Source organism: Pongo pygmaeus, chromosome 1 (genome assembly GCF_028885625.2).
Source record: "Pongo pygmaeus isolate AG05252 chromosome 1, NHGRI_mPonPyg2-v2.0_pri, whole genome shotgun sequence".
NCBI lineage: Eukaryota > Metazoa > Chordata > Mammalia > Primates > Hominidae > Pongo > Pongo pygmaeus.
In genome coordinates this window covers 205751425-205774642 of record NC_072373.2, presented here as the reverse complement: position 1 = coordinate 205774642, position 23218 = coordinate 205751425, and the positions used below count along the sequence as shown (strand labels likewise).

General features: G+C 53.3%; 1 long non-coding RNA gene across 1 annotated transcript; it reads left to right on the top strand.

Annotated features, from left to right (window-relative positions):
• The first annotated feature begins 10110 nt into the window (after positions 1–10110).
• Positions 10111–22877, top strand: LOC129043215 (uncharacterized). The gene is made up of 3 exons (XR_008504340.1): positions 10111–10600; positions 18265–19680; positions 22060–22877. It is a non-coding gene; the product is annotated as an uncharacterized LOC129043215 (long non-coding RNA).
• The last annotated feature ends 341 nt before the right edge of the window (positions 22878–23218 follow it).

Below are 23218 nucleotides of genomic sequence, written 5' to 3'. Positions count from 1 at the left end.
GACCCCCTCGGTGGGATGCTGTCTTATTTAATCCCATGTCCCTGCAAAGGATCCAGTAGATGCCAAATGAATGTTTGCTGGCAGTCTGGTGGGTTGGGCAGGGTTTGGACCCACCTAGAGTTACGCCTGGACCTCTCCTGGCCTGCTGTGTGACCTTGGACAAATCACTGCCCTCTCTGGGCCTTGGCTTAGAGGGTCTCTAAAGGCAGATATTTAGTGAGCCACTGATGGTCACCAAGGGCTGCTCGAACATCCAGGAGGTGATCTTACTCCCAGCTTGGGAGGGAACCAGACTGGCCTCCAAGGCATCTCTGGGATTCCCTCAGTTTGCCTTCTGAAAAATGGGCCCAGGCCACGGAGGCATCCAGAAATGCACGGCTCTCGCATAGACAACAGAGAGGGCATTCTTTCACACCTAAGGGAAAGAATATTTACTAACCCCTGGGGCCGCCCCTGAACCCTGGCCTAGGCCTGAGGGCTGAGCTGAGGGGTTATGAGGACCCCTGGCCTCTCCCTTGTCCCTCCCCCTCCTACCCCACCCCCACCCCCTGCTGTGGGCGAGGAGCAGGTGCCTGGCTTCCACTTCTTAGAATCCCTGCGAGGCCCTGGGGTGGGGGTGAGCTCATTTACGGGAAGGGGGGATGGGGGGCTCTCTTCTCACCCGGCCCTGCTGGAGTGGGGGACAGCAAGTGCGTCAGCAGCCCCAGCTCCCGGCCTGCCTCCGGAAATGCCGCCCAGGGCTCAGTCACGAACCTAGCCAGGCAGGGGGGCGCAGCCAGAGCACTCAGGGGTGTCAGGTGACCTGCGAGGAAGCTTGGCTGGGGGCCTAGAGGCTGCACCAGGGTGCACAGTGAGGTCAACTTCCCCCTTCCTGGGCCTGCACCCTGACACAGGGGTGTGCACCCCACGGCCCAGCTGGATGTGTGTCCTGCTGTCTGCCTATCTGTCTGCTGTGCCCTGGCCCACCGTGGGCTCTGAGCCTCTGCTGGGCTCCCCTGGCACCCATGGGGCCTGAGTTCTCATCAACAACCTGCTTCAAGGGGTGCGTGTCAGGGTCCTGGGGTATGGGGGAGACCCCAGCCAGGTCCTGGTCCGGACAGCCCTGCTTCCCTACCCCCTCTCCCCTTCCCTCCCTCCTCCACTTCTCTCTGCAGCTATTTAAAGCAAGTGGTGGCGTGGGAAACTTCTTCAGATGTGTGGTTTCATCTTCTTCAGCACAGGGACGGGGCGTCTGCTTGCTCTGGTGACTCATCCAGAGTGAGAAAAGCCTTTTTGTTGTTTGATGCTCGCTGGAGGCTCTGTAGCCTGAGAACCTGGCCCGCTGGGGCCTTCCCTGCTGGGACTCCTGGGAGGCCTTGGGAGTGCCCAGGGCAGCCCTTTTGTTCCATCCCCAGACCCAGGGAGCCCAGGACCAATGGAGCCCCTGAAGCTGAAATACTCTGCTTAGAGTGAGGCTTCCTAGCTGGTGGGTGGGGTGGGGGTGGCCATTCTCAACACCCAGCTCAGCCACCACCTCCTCCAAGAAGCCTCCCTGATTCCTCCAAAACCTCAATCGATCTCCACCTTACTCAGTCCTCTAACCCTCAGTCTTCTTATCTACGAAATGGAGCAGTGGGTCCAAGCTTCACAGATCTATGTGAAGATAAACTGTGGAACACACACAGATGCTCAGTAGGTGAGACTCGTGGTAAGATTTATTGAGCATTTATTGTGTGCTAAGTGCTTTAACGAATGGTCCCATTGAATCCCAACAGCTCTGCGAAGTGTTGTTGGGATTCAGCAGAACCATTCATGTAAAGTAATATTCCCATTTTACAGATGAAGAAACTGAGGGATGGGGAGGGGGTCAAGTAATTTATACATTGTCTCATAGTTAGTAAGTAGCAAAGTGAGATTCAAACCTAGGCCGTGTGATGCCAGAGCCCCAGCCATTAGCCACTGTGCCAACCTGTCCCTGGCAAACAGTGACTAATAAGTATTTGGACTCAAGGCTATAAAGGGCATGACCCTTCTGTTCAGAGGCTTTGCACATGCTGTCCCCCTGCCTGAAGCACTGACCCTTCCCCACTTGCCTGACTATATCCTCCCCAAGGCTCAGAGATGGGCTGGAAGGTCACTTCCTCCAGGAACTTTCCAGGATTGTCTCTGTCAGGTACCCTGGTGATGCACAGCGAGTCTCTATGTACTCACTACCACAGCAGCTAAATCACTGTTTCTGCCTGTGTCCTCACCCAGACTGTGGGTGTCCCCAGGATAGAGATGGGTCTGGCCTCCCATTGCCCCATCCCCACGGCAAGCACAGTCCCTGGCACAGTAAGTCCCCAAGGTTCGTGGACTGAATAAGCACCACCAAGGTGGCCAGAGGCTGGGAGAAGCCTGGAGCAGCAATGGCCATGAAAATTTTCCAGAAGCTTCTCTGTCATTATACAGAAATCCCTTTGATGCCCCCTGGAGAACACAGGTCTTGAAACTGCTGCCTGATGAGGGTTTGGGGGAGACAGGTGGTCTCAGAGGAGCCTACTCTCCCAGGGCAGCAGTGCCACGGGCTATTGGAGATCCCGGGCTATTTGTGATGGCCTTGGAGCATTATGGGAGCAGGGAGGAGGGTCCCCTGTCCTGTTGCCACTCCCTGCTACCCTGAAGTCCCATAAGAAAGGACCACTCAGCTCCATCCTTGGGAGTCGAAAGATCACCAGGGCCAGAGAGAGGTTCTGGGAAGAGGTGGGCATAGAGAGTCTTGGGGGTCCAGGGTCTTGGAGGAGCTGGGGTCCCTTGAGTGACGGACTTCAAAGTGAGGCTGGGCTGCCCCCCTTGAAGGAACAGCAGCCTCCATCTAGAGATGTCCAGTGAGTGCCTCGAGCACTGCCATTGATGCAGACAGCTGTGGCCTCGGACCTGGATCCTGGCAGCAGAGGCCATCAGTGGACCACAGCGTGCTTCCTGGTGGCCATGCCACAGTGGGTGGGGAGCAGCTTATCTGACCACAGAGCAGCCATGCCAGCAAAGGTGCTGCCGTTTCTGCCCACATAAGGGCTACAGTGGCTGCAGCAGCCACGCCAACAGGGGCAATGCCGTGGTCAGGGGGTGCAGCCAGGTCAGCAAGGAGGAAAGACAGATGACCACGGAAGAGGCTACAGCAGCAGCCACGCCAGGTAGGAATCGAGCAGAGGAGCAGGGGCACAGCAAGCAGTAGCGCAGCTGGCCTTGGAAACAAATACTCCCTTCTGACATCAAATGCTCTGAGGACGGCTAAGGGGCTTGGGCTTCGGTGCCCACCACCTGCCGCCACTGCTGCCTCTTCTGTGGGGCTCTCCTGGTTGCCTCAGAGGCCTAGCAAGAGGCAGCACGGGCCAGGGAGGCACGAGGGGGAAACCGAGGGCAGGAAGCCAAAGGATGGCAGGAGAGAGGCTGGGCCGCTGCATGGGACCTGGGGGGAGTGGGGAGAAGGAGGGCCACCCTGGACACCGGTGTCCTCAGAATGCTTGTCATGCCCTCCTCCTCCCTCCAGGCCTTACCTTGCCTGTGAGCAGAGTCTGCTGCTATCCCGGTTCCACAGACAAGGACACAGGGGCTCAGAGAAGTCTGGGAATGTGGAAGCCTGGAGATTTGGAAGTCGTCTGGCGCTCCAGCTGCAGGCCTCTGTCATTTGGGTGCGTTCTTTATTACTACAGAGCAATGCTGCAGAGAAAGAGGGCATGAGGACTGGAGATGGCTGGCCCTGGGCAGACTTTTCAGGGCCTCAGTTTCCCCACCTGTGAAACTGGACACTTGGCCTCCACCATCCCGCAAGGCTCTCCCAGCTCAGTTGTTCTACAATAGGAGTGATGATAGGTGGCCAAAGGGAGGGGAGTGGGTGGCCAGGACAGGCTGCCCTTTGCTAAGGCCTTTGTGACTCTTACCCCAAATGGAAGCCAGAGAGGTAGAGTGACTTAGCCAAGGTCACACAGCAACTCAGTGGGGGGTTGGGAAGGGGAACTCTGCTTGACTGGGCGGGGCAGAACCTGGAGGCTCAGGCATGTTGGGGAAGGATGGGAGACTGCGGCTGAGCGTCCTCACTCCCAGCCCATCTTCTGAAACACAGACGCTGGGAGAGCCGTCTCCACCAAGGTCAGAGCTGCCTGTCTCCAAGCTGAAAGTCACAAATTCACTGAAAACTTGAGGCCCTGCTCTGCCCATTTCCAACTTTCTGCCCTGGCCCCAGAATCATAGGCGTCCCCCCACTGTACAGAGGAGAAGGCTGAGGCCCAGCAAGGGCAGGGGACTCGTCCAAGGACTCCCAAGGAGGCCATGCTAAAACAGAGGCTAGCATCCTGACTCTTGGTTCCCTGCCCAGTAGTCCCCACCATCGTCGCCAAATAATACTAATAGTAATAGGCCAGGCACAGTGGCTCACACTTGGGATTCCAGTACTTTGGGAGGCTGAGGCAGGTGGGTGGCTTGAGCCCAGGAGGTTGAGGCTGCAGTGAGCCATGATTGCACCACTGCACTCCAGCCTGGGCAACAGAGCTAAGACCCTGTCTCAAAATAATAATAATAATAATAATAATAATAATAATAATAATAATACATTTATCGAGGGCCCTGGAAATCAGCTCTGGTCTGTCTGGGACTATTCATACCTGTGCCAGCCAGATTCGATTCCTGCTTTGATCCAACCCTTGCCTTACGGTTCAGCCTTGCCAGCCTCAGAGACAGGGGCACACTGTGTGCTGTAGAGACTTGGACACTGCCCATTGCCAGCCAAGCAGCCCCCAGGAAAGCCCGGAGTGTCAGTGCTCTGTTAGGCCTCGGCAGGGGGCCAGCAGCTGTCCTCCAGAAGCTTTCAGCCCAAGAAGGAATGGTTTGCAGTTCTTTTCCAGCCTTTTATAGTTTTACAGAGCAAAGATTTCTCCTCCAAGCTCATTGCATCCTCATGCCAGCTGGGAGGGTGGACAAGAAAGAAGCCACAGGCACCTGCTGTGCCTAAAATAAAAATTTTTTAAAATGGTCTTTGGCTTTTCTTTTGGTGCTGGGGTTCAGGAGGCTGGTCCTGCAGAAGCAGAAGTGCTTGTGATGAGCTTCCCTGGAAATCCCAGAAGGGAGATTTGGGGAGGATTCTGAGACAGCGGGGAGCTGATGATTTTGAGGATGAGAGACCTGTCCAGGGTCCCACAGTGAGTGTGCAGAGCCAGCAGGGGAGGCTGGTCGGCCGTGCCTCACCAAGCACTCAGCTCTGATCAGACGTGGAGCTGAGATGACCAGGGCCTGACTTGACCATGACCTCAGGAAGATCTGGGCAGTCAAGTCTGGGATGGAGGCTCGGAAGCCTGCCTAGTTCAGAGCTGCCCGATCAGGCGAGGGGAATCCCAAGGCCAAGTAGTTATGGGAATGCAATGCCCCCTCCCCAGCCCATTCTACATCCCCTGTCTTTTGCATATGACTGAGATCCTCTGACCTGAAGCCCTGGCAGGATTCCAGTACAGCCCAGACAAAAAATTTCCCCTGTGGTTTGAAATGGATCTCAGCCATCACTTCCTGTGCCCTATGGGAGGTGGGAGCGGAACAGGGGGCCAGAAGCGGGGTGACCTTGTTGTCAGGTTCCACAGATACACTTGGGGGGCTCTGGCATGAGAGTCTGCCCACTGAGGGTTCCACCCTGGCCAGGCCTATCTGTGTGACTTCTGGCAAATCCCTCTCCTCTGAAATGGATGTGATCTAAGGGCAATCGTCTGGCATCTGTGGTTTTAACTACTTTGTCCTCCTGAGGGACCAGAAGGGATGTAAGATAGAGGCCAAGCCAGGAGATATTGGGGAAGGACAAAGGTTTTGAATTGGACAGTCTGAAATCAAATGCTGGCCCCACCACTTACTTGCTGTGTGGCCCTGGGCAAGTGACTTCACCTCTCTGAGGTTCCATCTCTGCACTGATAATACTAATAATAATCACAAGATGTGAGCCCCGCTTTTCCGCCAGACACTCTTCCAAGTAACTCCTCTCTGACACAGCCCAATCACCCTCTAGGGTAGAGGCTCTGAGGATCACTAGTGGGAGATGAGGGTGTGAGGTTTGGCATGAACCCTGCCTGCCCGACTCCAGATGCCCTGGCCTTTGCTGCCTGCCATGCAAGAGGCGGTCTTGCAGATGAAAGGAGATCATTTGAGAGAAGTTTCCAGCTCGCTGTGCTCAGTCATGGAAGTTGTCATATTATTGTCACCATTACTCACTTTCCTCCCTTCCCTGGTGAGGGCCTGCCCTGCCTCGTAAGTCCAACTCCTGCCCACAGCTCCCCACAGGGTGCCCACCGCCTCCAGCTGGGAGCCTCCTCTGCACTCTCTATCCTCCAAAACCCACGGCTGTGCCTCCCGGGGGCAGAGGTCTGGGGGCCCTTCCGAAGGCCTGTGGCTCAGCCCCCTCATTTCGGAGTCGGGGGAGAGGCCACTTCCCAGGACCCCACAGTGGCTCCAGCACATGCAGCCCCCAGCCCCTTCTTCTTCTTTCTGGGTCCTTTCCCAGAGCCAGCTGCCTCCTGCCACCAGGCAGCAGGGCCACCGGGGATGGCTGGCGAGGCTCTTGGCTTTGACGCATGCCCGTGGTGGCTCCATCCCTGGGTGGAGCAGTTGCTTGCCTGCAAGATGGCTTCTAGAATGTCTTCCCTGCGTGCCAGAAAGTCCACTGTGAGCATGCCATCCTCCAGAGTCAAGCACGCAGCATGGTACCTGCTAAGCTCCCCAGGAAAGATGGGAGCAGGGAGACCTAAGAGGGCATGGGGGGTGCTGCAGGGGAATGAGGTGGTCAGAGCCCAGGGCAGGGCCACAGAGTGGCATCTGAGACTGAGGGCAGCCACCAGCAAGGGGGGTTTGTTCCTCTCCTCTCTGCTGGGCCCTTTGGGTGCCCCTAGGCTCTGTGGCAGGCACTGGGGTTTGAAATATGGGCAGAAAAGATGAAGGCTTCTTTCCTCCCATTCTCCCAGTGCACACGCCTCAGCTGGCTGCTTCCTCATTCACTCATGTGTTCACTCAGCAAACATGTACTGAGCACCTATGGGGGGCCGAGTGCCTCTGGGCCCCGCAGCTCGCCTGAGTCCTCATCCGAGTCCACGCCCCACCTCCGTCCTCTGCAGGTCTCCTTCTCTCCCTGACTCTCCTCCGCCGCCCTCATCAGCCCCAGGACTCGGGGAGCTGGGACAGAACCCAAAGACAGATGAGCTCGTGGTCTCAGCTGTGAAGTTGGCTTTGGTTTTTCGGTTGCAAATCACACCCATATTAGGAACCCGCGGGAAGGAAGATGACTGCGCCAGAGCCTGTGTTTTCTGGAAACACCGCAGGGTGGTGAGAGGTTTTCCAGGCCCTGCCTCAAGCCAACAGGCAAGATTTGAATCACTGAACTGTCATGAGGTGTCTCCCAAGTCCCGGGTCCAGCATCGCTCCCGGAGAGCACCAGGAAGTAAAATGCCCTCAACACAGAGGTCCCCTGAGACCCACAGAGAGCCCACGAAACACTCACCGAGTGCCAACTTGGCACCAAACCCTTCCCATTCACTTGGCCATTTAATTTTCAAAACCTGTTGTGTGACAAGTGCTGTGACTCTCACTCCACAGAAAAGGAAGCCACTCCACTCTTGAAAAGGATGTCAAGCGGCACCCCCACGGCCACACAGCCAGCAGCCCAGATCTACCTTCTCCAAAGCTTGGCTCTGAATTGCGAGGCTGCAAAGCCCCGTTCTCCTGGTGCCCATCTTGCCCACCCCAGCAGCAGGAGCCCTTCTCAGGGAAGAACCTGTTGCGAGGGGAGAGGCAGAGCTGTCGCTGATGGACGGAGCACAACTCCCTACCCGCAGTGGGTGCTCAGGAAATGTCTGTTGACAAACAATCCTGTCTTCATAAAAATAAAACTGGCAATGCATGTGCATAAAAGAAAAATACTGGAATGAAATGCACCCAAATGTCACTATTCTAATGAAGACGATAAGGAATGTGATTTTCTTGCTCTTTCCTGTGCTTATCTGTATTTTCTATATTTGTCGCAGAGAAGTTAAAAGAAAAGAAAAACCGTAAAAGGAAAGCCAAATGCCTACTCCAGAGCTGTCTGACAGGGTTTTGGGGAGAGATGGTCTGGGGTGGCTGCAGTCAGCAGTACAGCCCCCGGGGGCTGTCAACAAGCAAGAGAGGTCAGAGACCAGTGGCCCTGGCTGGCCTCCCTGGTTGACCCTCTTAGAGTCAGAAGATACCACTTTGAGCATCTTGGGGTGCAGGTGATGAGGGGAAACAGTAACTTTGGGAGCAAGCAGTCAAGGATGAGGATTTGGGGGTCAAGAGACCTGGGAAGTCCAGCTCACCAGCTAGCCTAGAGTGTGCCCTGCGGCAAGTCATTGTTCTTCTGAGCCTCAGTTTCCCCATCTGCAAAGTGGGTTTCTGGAAGGCTATCATGAGGACTAAATGAGGTCACGCATACGGGACAATCAGCCAGTCCTTAGCATGCAGTAAGTGCTCAAATAAGGGTAGCTCTTGGTCATTCTTCTTCTTCTTCTTTTTTTTTTTTTTTTCTGAGACAGAGTCTTGCTCTGTCACCCAGGCTGGAGTGCAATGGAATGATCTCAGCTCACTGCAGCCTCCGCCTCCTGGGTTCAAGTGATTCTCCTGCCTCAGCTTCCTGAATAGCTGAGATTACAGGTGCATGCCACCACACCTGGCTAACTTTTTTGTATTTTTACTAGAGAGAGGGTTTTGCCATGTTGGCCAGGCTGATCTTGAACTCCTGGCCTCAAGTGATCCACCTGCCTCAGCCTCCCAAAGTGCTGGGATTACAGGCATGAGCCACCGCGCCTGGCTGTTTTTCTTCTCTTCCAGTCCCCATGGTCGTTAGGTAAAGCCTGGCCTTGGCTCTCAGGCTGGAAGTTGGCTGGAGGGGATTTGGAACTAACCCCCTTGGTGTAAGGTGAAGAGTCTGAAATTCAGGGAGGGGAGGAGGTAAGAACAGAGTCAGACTCCTCCCTCCGCCACACCTAGCTGCTTCCAGCCCTCACTGTCCCAGAGCAGAAAGTGTGGGGTTTAGATGCTCCCGGGGACCTGAGATCCATGTCAGTCCTCCCAGTGTGTGGTTCTAACACCTTCCTCAGTGTGGGCCTCTCCCTGTCCTCCCGCCCCACCCAGCCCCACCCTGGCCAGGCTCAGGACCCGTGGAAACCAGGAGGACCAACCAAGTTCTCCTTCTCACTCTCTGTCTGAGTCAACCCCACCACACCATGGAGGTGACTCAGAGGAGACAAAGCCCCAAACCACACCCCATTCACGGTGTAGAGGGGAGCCTCACTCCAGGGCTGGGTTTCCCAGGGTCTGCTCTGCCCGGCCAGACACTCTCAGGCTCCCTAGGAAGAGGAGGATGGAGACTGGAGAGATGGAGGGATGGAGGGGTGGAGGGATGGAGGCTGGAGAGATGGAGACTGGAGGGATAGAGGATGAAGGGATGGAGGCTGGACGGATGTAGGAATGGAGGCTAGAGGAATGGAGGCTGGAGAGATGGAAGGATGGAGGCTGGAGGGATGGAGACTAGAGGGATGGAGGCTGAAAAGATGGAGGGATGCGAGGGATGGACGCTGGAAGGATAGGGGCTGGAGGGTGGAGGCTGGAGGGATAGAAGGATGGAGGGATGGGAAGAATGGAGGCTGGAGGGATGGAAGGATGGAGGCTGGAAGGATGGAGGCTGGAGGGATGGAAAGATGGAGGCTGGAGCAATACAAGGATGGAGGCTGGAGGGATAAAGGAGGAAAACAAAGAGCAGGAGGGGTCTGGGCACTAGGCTAGGGCCTCAGCTGCTGGGCCTGTACCATGGCAGAGAATCCGTGAATCCTGGAGACATTTTTGGCTGATTCCAAAGTCAGACAAAGTGTGAACCTCTCTCTGCTACAACCTTAGCCAGAAAGTCTGGTGCAGAGACGGTGAGACACTGGAGACCCCCATTTGTTCACATTTGTTCCGTTGCTCACTTGTTCAAAAAACACGCGTGAAGCCCCTGCTTGGAGCCAGGCACTGGGCTGGGTTCAGGGTTTCCAGATGAATCAGGCCTGCTCCCCGGGGGACTCCCAGTCGTTCAGAAGAGAGACAGACATTGAAACAAATAATTAAAGACACGAATGAAAGCCTCTGAGATAAAAATACACAAGATCGGTGAACACAGAGAGAGTCACTGAGACAAGCTTAGGGTTGACCCTAAGCTTGAACCAGAGGGAAAACTCAGACCTCCACCGAGTAGGATGGGCGGTAGGAGGCTGGGGTGCAATGACCCTGAAGGATGCTGAGGGACCCACCACTGCTCCTGTGACCTCCACCTGACGTTCCTCAGGGAAGTGACACCCCCTCCAAAATATGCAACGAGAGAGGCCCTGGGGAGATGCAGGCTTGGGTTTCAGATGTGGGCGATTCTCACAGCTCCACTTCTAGGCCTTGATCTGCAGCCCGCTCACTCCACGCCGCTGAGACTCAGTTTTCTCATCTGCCAAGTGAGAGGTCTGGATTTGGAGATGATTATTACAGCTAATATTTGCTGAACATTTACTGTGTGCCAGGCATCGCGCCAGACACTTTGCATCGGTACCTCGTTCAGCCTTCACATCCGCCCAGTGAGGTAAGTGCTATTAATAGCAGAAGCCTCTTATCCAATGAGAGCAAAACCAGTGGTTGGTTAATAGAAAAAAAAAATTAATGCAGGAAATCTTATGATACATAAAGTAGGCATTTTATTGAACGTAACACGTGCGCGTGTACTTTTATGAGATGATCTTCTGATGCAGGGCCAAGGCTGTCTTTGAGACTGAGGCCCCCAGCTGGGGTCCTACCTTGTTTTTCTTGCATAAAACCAACCTGTGCAGCAGCGTTTATGGCTCTCTTTAGGAGTCCTTTAAAGTGGAGTGGGACCTTGGAGATGCTTGTGAAGCCATCTGAGCACAGACTCCCTCTGGATTTTTAATAATCACCCCATCCCTCCAGTTTTAGTCTACACCTAATTCAATGAAAGTTTGTGATGGATTTTAACTATTGTCTTCCCCAATCTTTTATGGCTGTCTTGCCCACACCTCATTTGGCAGCACTTTTTTTTTTCTTCTGTTGACAACTCGCCTATAACTGGGTCTTTGCAAAGTCCTTTCTTGGTTTTCTGTGACACGACTCTCTTTCCCATTCACGTTCTGGTCTCATTGGTTCGGCCACTACAGCCAGCAGCTGCAGGTCTGGGAAGAGGCCTCACTGAGTCAGAGGGGCCGCCCAGGTGGGAATAGCAGCGGCCAGCCTGCCTGGAACATTCAGGAAGCTGTGGCATCTACTAGCCTGTCTCTCAAAGGACAGGCAGAGTGTTTGTTAATCCAGAGTGGGTTGAAGGGAGGTCTTGTAAGGCAGTTTCTATGGTTTGATTCCCATTCTACAGGTGAGGAAACTGAGGTACATGAAGTCACTTCCCCAAGGCCACCCTAGGCTCGTCTAGCTGGGATCTTAACCCAGGCCTGTCTGGCTCCACGTTCTTCATCCTCACACCATGCCACCCCCTCGTTGCACCGGAGGGGGTCCCTGTGAGCCTCTGGCTTTCCTGCTGGAAGGACTTAAAGGATCTCTCTTGCATGTGGAATTTGAGGTGCATTGAAACACTGTCCACACTAAGCCTGGTACGGAAGATGGCCACTGATCTCAGGGCAAGGTCTTCCCCCTTGGGCCTGTGTCTCCACGCCCAGGCCTGGTATGCAGCAGGTGCTCATGAGTGTCGGTGAAGCTGGACAAGAACAGTCGGGATGCCTTCTGTGTCTCTGCCAGTGTCGCGAGCACCTGCTCTGGGGCATGCACCAGGCTGGGTTCCAGGATCTAACAGGGAGGAGAAGCCAGTCCCATCACTGGCCTCAGAGCTCAGTGTCTAGCAGGGTCATTCCATGTCCCCTCATCCAAGCCTCCTCTGGTCAGACTTCCCCTTCCAGGGGACAGGGGGTTGTTAAATATGCAAAGGATGTGGATTTTGGAGTCAGACACATCTGAGCTCCAATTACAGCTCTGCCACTTACTGGCTGTGCGTGTGACCTTGGACTGACAGCCACCTCTCAGCCTCGGTACAAACGACAGTGCCTCATTCTAGGCCCTTGGTGGGCAGACTCCCAGCAGGACTAGGAGTCCCTTGAGCCCCAGGGAGGAGGAAGCCCGTAGGCAGGAGGGGTTCGGCTGTGGACAGGGGACCCGGCAGTCAGCTCCCAGAAGCTTCCGACCGTTGGTGGCTGTGGAGAGCGAAGCGGTATGCAGGGGAAATGAAAAGAGGCCAGACGTCGTCCAGGCCGCAGCACGCAAGAGCACCTCACTCCGCGCCTTCGTTCCCTCCCGGGCTCAGAAAGGGGAAGGCAGCCCAGACCAGGAAGTGGCCAGCTTCTGATGGCCACCGCATGGGGACCGCACCAGCCCCAGCAGGAAGTGGCTGGCCCCTTCCCACCCCCTGCCGAGCCAGGCCCTCCTGCACTCACACTTGGGAACCAGCCAGCCTGAAAGTCCCTGTTCTCAGGTTCTGGGACCAGCACTGCATTCTTAGAAGCCCGGCTCCGGCCGGGGCCCCTGACGTTGTGGCTGGGGGTCTACAGACCTGGGTTCTCAGCCCTGCTTTGCCACTTCCTCGCCCTGAAGCCTCAGCCAAGTTGCTTCCCCGTCTGGACCTGTTCCTCATCTGCTAAATGGGGTGATCACCCACCACCTGCCACCTCAGAGGGACAATGAAAATGGGGAGTCCTGAAAGGCCAGTGCTGGAAAGTCCCCGAAGAGTCCTTACAGAGGAGGCAGGTGGGAAAGGAGGGAGATTGTCCCCAGTCCCACAGTCAGTGGGTAGCAGTGCCGTGAGGTTCTGGAAAAAGCACTGTACTGGGAGGTAGGACTTGGCCCAAGCCTCACTCAGCTCCTTCCTAGCTGTGGGACCTTGGCCAAGTCAACCAAGTCCCCTGGGCCTTTTCCTACAAGAGAGCAAACCTCTTCTCCCAGGGCTCCTGGGGCGTGCAGATGCTCTGTACCGTGTTGTGAACAGGAAGGGCTTCTTGCTGGAGGTAGACTGGAACTCAGATCTCAAGGGTTCCCGTTTTTGCTGCCCCCTCCCCTGAACTCCATATGCAAGGAGTGGGGTCTGGCACCTCCTGGGGGGAGGACTCTTGCTTGCCTCTATCCCTGCCTCCCCGCATTGGGTGAGAGGTGGCAAATCTCTTTCCTTGATTCTACTGAGTCACTGGAGGCCATGCTCTTGGAGGAGCTGCATGTGAAGTCACCTCTCCCACATCAGCAGCCAGAGACGCCATTGCCACTGACACTGTGGCACTCAGACCCCCGTCTACTGCAGGCTGGCAGAGCCCTCCACCGACCCCGGAGCCCAAACAGCCTTTGTGGTGCAGCCAAGGGGTAAGGCGGAGGCTGGGTGGGACCCGGAGCAGCCCTCCCGCAGCAGGCTTCCTGATGCCGTTGGCACCACTGCCCAGTCCCTGCTCAGACTTCTGGAGAGAGGGCCTCGGGATGGCAGAGGTGGCAGAGGAGGTAGAGGCTAGCCCATCATGGGGACAGAATGAGAGTCCATGGACCTAAAGAAGAGCTAGGAACCGCAAATCCCATGTGGAATTATGGGATATGTGTGTGTGTGTGTGTGTGTATGTATGTATGTGTGTGTGTGTATGTATGTGTGTGTGTGTGTGTGTGTGTGTGTGTGTTCATATACACACATTATCTGCATTTCCCAAGGAGGAGGGTCAGGTTTCATCAGATTCTCAAAGACAAAAATAATGTGTTCAGGACCAGGATGCTTTTTCCCTTTTCCCATTCCCAGATGAGGAAGTTAAGGCACAGAGGAAAAATTATCCCACAGTTCTTACAGGCAGATAAGGAAGGGTACTTAATGTTCCAATGATGACTTCCTTTTTCTGGTTCAAAAAAGGTCTCTGGAGAGTTCAGAGGGAGCCTCTATCCCATCCTCCTGTCCCAGAACATTGATGGTAGCTGTGGCTGGAAGAGTGAGCTCACCCAGGAGAGGAGGTTAGGTCTCCTGAACCAAACCCCAGAGCTCCCACCAGCACTACCACCATCATCACCACCAGCACCACTACCATCACCAGCACCACCACTATCAACACTACCACAGTCACCACTAGCATCACCATTACCACCATCAACACCACCACCACTACCATCAACACCACCATCACTACCAGCACCACCATCAACACCAACACCACCATTATCACCAGCACTACCATAATCACCATCACCATCACCAGCAACACTACCATCATCACCATGAACATCACTACCATCACCACTAGCATCACTATCAACCACCATCACTAATACCACTAGAATCACCACCACCACCACCATCACCACTATCAACACCATCCCCACCATCCGCATCATCAACACCACCACCAACACCACCATCATCACCACTACCACAATAACCAGCACTACCATCATCACCACCAGCATTGTCATCACATCACTACCACGTCACCACCACCAGCACAACCATCACTACCACAATCAACACCATTACCCCAAGCATCAGCACCACCATCACCACTACCATCACCACCATCACCACTACCATCACCACTACAATCACTACCATCACTATTGACACCACTCTCACTACCACCATCACCACCATCACTATTGACACCAGCACTACTATCAGATTACCAGCGTCATCAACGTCATCACCACTACAATCACTAGCATCACTATCAACACCACCATCACCACCATCACTATTGACACCAGCACTACTATCAGACTACCAGTATCTCCATCAACACCATCATCACCACCACCACCATCAACACCATAACCACAAGCACCACCAGCATCACCATTGACACATGGTCTGCCTTAGAGACTGAGCTAATCATCTTGCTTCTACCATTACCCTGCTGGTAATTGGGATACCCAGCTCAGGCTTCACCCAGAACCCTGTGGGACCAGCCAAGGGTGGGTGAAAATGAACCTCTGTGCTCTGAGGCAGGTGAGGACATTCTGAATGGAAAATGCCAATTGCAAAATGAGCTCAGCTGACCTGACCTTCACATCAGACCCCCTTGGGGATGGTAGGAAAAATGTACATATTGGTCCCTCTATCTCTCAACAAATATTTACTATATATTATTTTAGCTGACACCTATGCAGCACTGATCAGGCACTGTTTTAGGTACTTTAGATATATGAACTAATTCAACCTTTGTAGTAACCCTATGAGGTGGGTAGTATTATTATCCCTATTTTGCAGTCGAGGAAACAAAGGCACAGAAGTGAAATAGCTTGTCCAAGGCCAGGCACTTAGTAAATGGCAAGGCCAAGATTTGAACTCAGGCATCCCGACACGCAGAGTCCATGCTCCTAACCACTACACTCACTGTGAGATGGAAGGAGCATGGGACACGCCAAAGAAAATCCCGGGTATGCAAACCCGCAAGTGACTGTGATCTCCTTGAAGCCATGGGCCATATCATTTGCACTGCTGTGTTCTCAGAGCCTATCACAAGGCCTGGTATACAGTAAGGGCTCAATAAATGTTAGCTGAGTAAGTGAATTGATTGGTAACACTGGGCTTCAAACCCTTCCCCCAGCACCTCTTCCTTCCTCCCCTGAGCCACACTTGAGGGCAGTATCTGAAGCTGTAGTTCTACTGCCAGCCAACAGAGGGCAACATGTATAACAGGGTGAGACCCGCCATCAGTCAGGAAGAAGGAATTAGGAGGAAGAGGAGGCAATACTTTGTGGCAGGCATGAATGCAATCATTGATTAAAAACAAAATTGAGACAAACCTTGGGACCTACCACATGATGGGACACTATGGCCAGTATTTTCTATTTGACAGCTGAGGAAACTGGGGTTCAGAAAGGGAAAGGTCGTTGCCCAAGGTCATGCAGCAAGTGAGTGGCAGAGCCAGGCTGAAAAACCTGGGTCTCCTGGGCTCTTTCCCAACCAGAACTCAAGAAACAGCTGACGGATTGGAAGATAGACCAGACGTCTCCCTGTCTGTCAAAACAAGACAAGGTGGGCTCTGGAAGAGGGATGTTGAAAGTTACCAGCCAGGGCAAACCCCTAAACCTAATTCCCATCCCTCCTACCCTACCCCACCCCACCCCACCCTATGCCCCAGCCCCATTCCCCACACTCCCCTCCCCACCCCCCCGGCACACATAGCCAGGCCGCCCCCTGGTGTCTGTGACTGGCAGTACGCAAATGCACAGTCTCGATTTTGTCAATCCACCTGCCATGAGGATGCATCTCCACCTTATAGGCCCAGGCCTGACCACAGGCTGCTGGGGGTAGCAAGGGACCAAGAGCACCAGGTTCCAGTCCCTCCAGGGACTCACAGGCCAAAGGATGAGGCAAGATGGCCCCAGAACAGAACACAGAGCTCATGTGCCTGAGTTCCAGGAATTACAGCCAATGGCCACCCCATGCACCCAGCACTGTACTCAGTACTGGGGATGCTCCACCTCTTTTAGGCCACACCATCTCATGGGGTAGGTACTTGTATTCACCTTCATTGACAGCTGAGGAAACTGAGGCTCAGCAAGGGGATGTAACCTTGCCATTGGAGTCCACACTGGCTGATTTCAAGTCAAGGGCTGGTTCAGCTGCCCCATGCAATAACCCCTGTAGCTCTGAGTGAGTGTGGTAGTCTTGGACTGTAGTAGTCTTGGAAGGCTCCCAGGAGGAGTTGGGGCTCCACTGTCTCAAAGACAAGACCCAACTCCTTGCCATCACCCACTGGTGACAACAATCATCACAACAACAAGTACCATGCATTAAGTACTTAGTGCTGGGTGCTGCAGTTTAAGTACTTTACATGGATTATTTATTTATTCATTCATTTATATATTTACTGAGCATCTCCTATGCACCTGTGTGCTGGGTGCTGGATCACAACAGTGAACAAAACAGACAAAAATTCCTGACCTCATGAGACTTATATTCTGGACATGAGAGAAAGATAATAAGCAAAATAAAAATATACAGTGTGTGCCAGTGATCATATGATAACTTCTGGAGAAAAATTAATTAGGAGGAGGAGAGAAGGCATTTGGGGAAGGTGGTAGTACTTTAAGCTGTGTGGTCAGGGCAGGTTCCCTGAGATGTCATTTAAGCAGAAAGCAGAAAGAACCATGTGGGTGTCTGGGGGAAGAGCATTCTAGGCAGAGACAATAGCCATGCAAAGGCCCTGAGGCAACTGTCTCCTTGATTCATCTCGTTCAACCTTGAGTTAGAAATCACTGTTGTTCCCATTTCATAGATGCCCCTAGTTAAGGAGCACTTTTGACATCTGGCAGGGAAGAGGCAGGGCAGATGGAGAAACTGAGGCCCAGAAAGGTCATGCTCAAAGTCACACAGTGAGTCCGTGGTATAGCTGGAATTCATGCCTCGGTCTTCTGCCTTCCATACAGAGCTCTTCCAAGAGTAACTCAAGGTTCTTTAGTTTCTAATGGAATGCATCACTTCTGGCACCCCCAAAGTTCAGGGACCCCAAAGGACTGGGGCACGATGCAGGCTCCGGAAAGGCTACTGGACCAAGCATGGGTGATGAATCCCAGCCTGGGGGAGGCAGAGCCAGCCTGGGTGGCTGTGCTCGGCTATGGTGGGACAGAGAGGCCCAGTCAATAGTGCGTCCTGCTGTCTCGTCCAATGTGTCCCCTTTAGAGTAAGGGGACCCTCCTACTTACAAGGGCTGTATCTCAAGTCCACCAGCAGGGGAGAGTGGCTGAGGAACACCAGTGACTAATCTCAGGCTGCCCAGCCACTGCCCAGTTGTCAGCCTGGGGCCAAGGTCAGCAGTCAGCCTGGGCCAGAGGTTTGTTGTTGGATCAGGGGTCAGTGGGTACCCAGGCAGGAGTCAGTATATGGTTTGGCTGAGGGACCAGTCTGTGACAAGGGACAGCAGTCGGTTTATGTTCAAATCGGGACTTCATCACCAGGGTCAAAGAGAAAATGGGCCCAAGTCAGGACTCAAACATGGCCAGGATCGGAAGTGTGTGTCTACGGAATGAAGCCTGCCACCAGCGTTGCATCAGGTCAAAGTCTGACCTCAGAGCCAGGTGGGGCCAAATCAGGAGATGCTGTAACCACTGAGCTGCCAGCCGTGTCAAGCAGGATGCTGGGCAGAGGGGATACATCAGTTCCCTCCATCTCCCATGCCAGACCTGGCAAGTCTGGGCAATGCAACCCAAAGCCTCCCCACTGTTCCAACAGCCTGGAGGACTTAGCTGATCTAACATCCACCCATTCCCATTTAACAGATGGAAAAACTGAGCCCAGAGTGGGGCCAGGACATGCCCAACATCACAGCACAGATGAAGACACAGCCAGGACCAGAGCCCAAATCTCCTACACCAGTGGGCTTTCCCCCCTGAGCCTGAACATGGAGTCACCACTGGCTCAGTGATTACTGAGTGGAAAGGGATTCGAGACGGCAGAGCACTGTGCGGGGATAGCTGGGCATGAGGGGAGAGAACGCAAGCCTCAGCTGGGAATCGGGAACTCTTGGATTCTCGTCTTCACAGATTGACTTAATTCACCACTTCAGAGAGGTCTGTGCGTTCACTTGTTCATTGATTCATTTATTCAACAAATGACTTCTTAGGTAACCTCTCTGGACCTCAGTCTCCTGATCTGTAAATGGGCAGAATGCCTTTCCCAGGATGGTTGTGAAAACAAATGAGAAAACAGGTGGGCAACTTCTGGTGACTGAGCACAGGTGCATGCGTGGTTGCAGCAGATGGCAGTGCCGCCCACGTGCCTCGGCTATTCCTGTGGCTCATGCCTATGGGACAGCTTCCAACCACAGCACCTGCAACTCCCCCCGCTCCACGACAGTGTTCTCTGGTCAGTGGTGGGGGACAAGCCAGAGTCCTGGGAGTTAGCACTCCCCTAGGAGAGACTCTCAAGCAATGATGGAACGGAGCCGAGGAATACACACTCAGTTCCCTCCCCGCTCAGCTGGGGTAACTCAGCTGTGTTCTACCTGTCTTCCCAGGCTCCCCAGTGGGATGGAGCCCCGGTTGCCCACAGCAGTAACTTGCTGGCTAATGCATATTTCTCCCTGGCTTCTTCCCCACCCCCTTACAGGTACTCCTTGGGATCATAAATGAACTACCTGCAACTCACATCCTAGTGTGAGTTGCAGGGTCTGCTTTCAGATCAGCCCAGACTCAGGCATGAACACATCACATGTCATCTCATCTCACCTTCACAACACCCCTGGGAGGTGGGCCTGCTGTCCCACTCTACAGAAACAAATGCTCAGAAAGCTTAAGGTCATTGTCAAGAAAATGGCAGATATGGAATTTCTCCCCAGGACTGTCTGTCTCCAGAGACAACACTCAACTATCATGTTATGCGTCATCCCACCTCACCCCCAGGGACCTCCCTCATAATGGAAGCAGCAGCAAAGACTTCATAATGAACAGCACCAGGTAAGTGCTTGTGGAGATGAGAGCATTGCAACGTTGCCTGCTGTCCTGCAGGCAGTGGTCCCGCAGCAATCCACCATGTTTCCTGGGGACATGAGACCTGAGCTGGGTGTTTAAGGATGCACTGGAGTTGTCCAGGTGGTGAATAAGAGAATGCACTCCAGGCAGAAGGAAGAGCAGGTGCAAAGGCTTACAGACACAAAAGAGGGTGTTGTATTTAAGGAATGCCGGAAAGCAATGAAGGTGTGTGGGGTGTTATGCATTCAGGAGAGGGTGGGAACCTTTGCTCTAGAAGTAGGCCTGCATTGCCCCTGGCAGGCTGGGCACCACCCTGCTCAGGAGGCTTCAATCAGGCACAGATATGGTCAGATGGGTGACTCTGGTGGCAGTGTGGAGCGGATCATGCTTGATACATGGTATATGCTCAACACAGATGTAGTCTTAACTATTAATTTTTTATCTTATGATTTGAATTTTGTATCTAGTTTGTTTTTGTTTTTGTTTTAAGACTTCTGTACCCCAATGTCATGAATAATTACTTCCTTCTAAAAATTTTAAATTTTGCTCTTTCCCATTCAGGGCTTTGGGTCATCTGAAATGTACCTTATGTTTGGTGTGAGGTAGGAATAGCATTTTATCTCTTCTGTGTGAAGAGCCAGTTAGCCTAGCACCATTTCTTTATTAAATAGGTTGCTCTGTAAATGCTGATGTCTTCCACGTGCTAAGTGCCCATTTATAAGTGGGTGCGTTCAGAGGTTCTCTCTTCCATTGTTTGAACATCCTCCTTGAATTACTATACCTTTATAATAAGCCATCATCTCTAAAAAGACAAGGTCTTCTTAATATTCTTCTTTAAATTTGAGTTGGTGTATTAGTGTTACGGGATCTTTGGGGTGTCACTTTTCTGGCCAGAAACCTCTGTGTGGCTGCTGCAGTGGGGCAGGCAGCTCCAGGTGCCAGCACCGGTGCCAGCTTTCTGTGAGTCTGTGGCTGGACCAGGCGCATTGCAAGCAGCATCCACAGCTGGCAATGGGAACACAGTGGCACCTGGAAGCTTGGAGATGTCAGGAACCACAGAGACCCAAGGAGGGAGTCATAGCTCTGGCTCAGGGAGCACCCAGGCCTGAGCTCCCTGAAGGGCCGCAGCTCCTCTCTCCTCCTCTTTGCCTGCAGCATGGTGAGCAAGGGACATATCTCAGCCCTGTTTGTGTTACAGCTCTTTAGCCTTGCCATTCGGCAGGTCCTGAGTTCTTGTCCTGCAATCCAGAATAATGAAGTATGCAGACAAGTGGAGGGTGAGCAAGAGGGGGAGGAGCTTTACTGAGCGATAGCACAGCTCAGAGGAGACCTGCAGCAGGTAGCTCCTTTCTGCAGCCAGGGTGTCTTGATGAGTGTTCAGCTCCTAGCAGAGCGTGTAGTTCCTGCAGGCAGGTTCCAACAAGTGGTGAGGTCTCAGCAGAGAGGGTAGCTGCTCTCTGCAGCTAGTTGTCCTGACAAGTGTTCAGCTATCAGCAGAGTGGATTGCTCCTCTCTGCTGCTGGCCATCCTGTTGTCTGCAGCTCTCGGCAGAGAGGAGGCCCTAGATGGGGATGGCTCCTCTCTGCAAGCAGGTTATCCCGTTGTCTCTGCAGCTCTCAGCAGAGAGCGTAGCTCCTCTCTACAGCTGGTCGTCCTATCATCTCTTCGTCCTCTTAGCAGAGAGGAGGACCTGGGGTGGGTTGCTTTTCTCTGAAGCAGATGGCAGCCCTCCCTGGCCTGAAGGTGGGGCCTCACCGAGAACCCGTCCCCTTCCACCCAGGAGCCTGTCTACCTCTTGCTCCCAGGCTTGTTCATGGTGCCCAGGCTTCTTTCACCCACCAATGGGCACCTGCAGGCCAGCGTCGACCCACCCTCAGCAACTCCCTCAGCTTCCTCCCCAACGTTTGTCGGTGCCCAAAGTCTGGAGGGGGCCAAGGCAGCAGGGGGCCAGCATGTCAGTGCTGCCCTAAGTATGTGCACCGCTGGCCTGGCTGTGACAGCACACAGGCTTGGCCCCACATTGCTCTGAGATTGGAGCAGGCACTGACAGTAGAGAGAATCCAGGCAGTGGGAGCAGGCACTTCTGAGCCTGTGAAGGCAGGGAGCCCCTTCCTGGGTCCCCAAGAGTGCAGGGATACCTGGGTTCACACCCACAGTTTGGGCAGCTGTGGCTCCGCCCAGGAGAGTGGGGCTCCCACCTGCTCCTAGGTCCTGAGAGCTCAGGGATGCCTGGGTCTGCAGCCATGGTTTGGGTGGCTGCAGCGGTACCGGGGGATATCCTGCCCCAACTCAGAAGGGGTGGGGCTCCTGCTTGTCCCTGGCTCCTGTCAGCTCCATGGAGCATGCAGCCCCAGTCATGCCTCCTGATGAAGCTGGTGTGATGGCAGCAGGCCCTCCAGATGGCCCGCTGCTGCCATCATTAGTTTCCTGTTATTGCCAAAACAAATTACCACAAACACTGTGGCTTTAATCAATACAAATTTATTGTCATACAGCTATGGAGGTCAAGATTTCAGATTTTTCCCTGAGACAGATAAGGTGTCAGCAGGGCTGTGTTTCTTCCTGGAGGCTCTGAGGGAAAACCATTCCCTTGCTTTTTATCAGATTCTAGAGGCACCTGCACTCCTTGGCTTGTGGCCTCTTCCTCCATCTCAAAGTACATCGCTCCAATTTCCGCTTCTGTCATCACATCGCCTTTTCCTCCAGCTCCAACTCCTCCTGCATCCATCTGAAAAGGATAATCCAGGATATTCTCCCCATCTCAAGATCCTTCATCACATCTGCAAAGTCTCAGATATGGGTGGGGCTGAGGATATAATCAGTTCTGGGCAAAATTCCTCTGGATGTACAGATTTGTGAAACTAGAAAACAAGTTTTCTGCTCCCAAAATACAGTGGTGGGACAGCATAAGACAACAGTTACAGACATTTCCATTCAAATAGGGAGAAAATGGAAGGAAAAAAGGAGTCACCAGTCCCAAGCAATTTCAAAATCCAATCAGACAAACTCCATCAGGTTTCAAGGCCTGGGAAAAGTCCTCTGCCCTCCATAGGCAAAACAGCAACAACAGCAGCAACTTTGGACCTTACCTCACACCATCTATAAAAATGAACTCAAATGAATTATAGTCCCCTAAAGAAGCATTATGCTAAGTGGAAAAGCCAGACACAAAAGCACACATTGTATAGGATTCAATACATATTAAATTCTAGGAAATACACCAGCTATCATGACAGAAGGCAGATCAGTGACGGCCAGTGGCCAGGTAGCAGGGGAAGAAACTGATTGACCACAAAGTAGTGTGGGGTGGTTTTGGGGGTGATGGAAATGTTCTCACAACTGTATATGTTTTCAAAACTCATCCAACTATATACTAGAAAGGGTGATTTTTATTTTATGTAAACTATACCCTATTTTTTTTTTCTCAGACAGAGTCTCGCTCTGTAGCCAAGCTGGAGTACAGTGGTGCGATCTCAGCTCACTGCAACCTCTGCCTCTCGGGTTCAAGCGATTCTCCTGCCTCAGCCTCCTGAGTAGTTGGGACTACAAGCATGTACCACCACACCCAACTAATTTTTGTATTTTCAGTAGAGACAGAGTTTCACCATGTTGGCCAGGATGGTCTCGATCTCTTGACCTCGTGGTCCGCTCGCCTCGGCTTCCCCAAGTGCTGGGATTACAGGCGTGAGCCACTGCGCCCTGCCCCCAATTTTAAAATAGTGTCTTGACTATTCTTGGTATAAGACAAATAAAGAAAAATAAA